This window comes from Trichechus manatus, unplaced genomic scaffold, assembly GCF_000243295.1.
Source record: "Trichechus manatus latirostris isolate Lorelei unplaced genomic scaffold, TriManLat1.0 scaffold00134, whole genome shotgun sequence".
Lineage (NCBI taxonomy): Eukaryota > Metazoa > Chordata > Mammalia > Sirenia > Trichechidae > Trichechus > Trichechus manatus.
In genome coordinates this window covers 7,110,430-7,111,612 of record NW_004444070.1, presented here as the reverse complement: position 1 = coordinate 7,111,612, position 1,183 = coordinate 7,110,430, and positions in this window count along the sequence as shown.

Genomic DNA, 1,183 nt, shown 5'->3' with positions numbered 1-1,183 from the left:
CAATTTTTTCAGAACTTTTCTAATGTATGCCTTTAAACTGTCTATTTTCTACTAAGTATGGCTTTTAGCTTCATCCCTCATGTTTTGAATTGTTTTATTTTTATTGTCTTTTAGTTCATAATGTTTTCCAATTTCTATTGATTCCTATTTTTACCCTTAGGTTATTTAGAAATTTTATGTTCAAGTATGTGGATATTTTCTACTAATCATCTTATTATTGATTCCTATCTTAATTCCATTTAGAAAAAATACTCTGTTGAATTCAGTCTTTTGAAATTTGTTGAGACTAGCTTAATGGTTCAGCATAGGGCCACTTATCATAAAAGATCCTTGTACGTTTTGAAAAGAATGTACACTCACTCCTCACTTATCGACATGGTTATGTTCCAAAGACCAGGTCATTATATGAAAATCAGGGTTATGCAGAAATGGAGGATGACCACATCAGTTCACAAAGTGGAGAATGACTATATCATTACATAACTGCCAAATTACATCATTACATAACTCAAACCTTGGCATTTGTTACTGCCAGTCTATGTCATTAATGTGTAAAATAGTCAGATAGTAGATTTTTTACTATTGTTGTAAATGTGAAATGTTGGATAACGAGCTAGTCAATGAGTGAGTAATAGGTGTATATTTTGCATTTGTTGGTTGCTGTATTTTATACATGATCATTTGCTAATATTTTTGTTCAGAGTATGTCTTTACTGATTTGTTTTGTATGCTTTTTTTTTTCAGTTACTGAGAGAGGTATCCTCAAATCTCTTGCTATGATTGATTGTATATTTGTCTCTATTTCATTTTAGTTCCACCAATTTTTGCTTTATGTATTTTGTGGCTGTGTTATTCAATGCCTGCATGTTAGAATTTTTATGTTTTCATGATTAATAAAATCTTTCATTATTATGAGCATTTCTCTTTATTATGAATTGTGATTTTTGCCTTAAAGTCTTCTTTGATCTCAGTGTACTATAACAGCTTTCTTTTGATTAGCGTTTGCTAGGATTCTATCATTTTCCCTTATTTGCAATCAACCTTTTGATGCATCTCTGGGAAAGAAAATACAGTTCAATGGTGCTTTTTAAAATCCATTGGGATTGTCTTGTGACTGGAACATTTACTCCCTTTACATTTAATAAGGAGTCCCTGGGTGATGCAAACTTCAAGCTCTCAACAC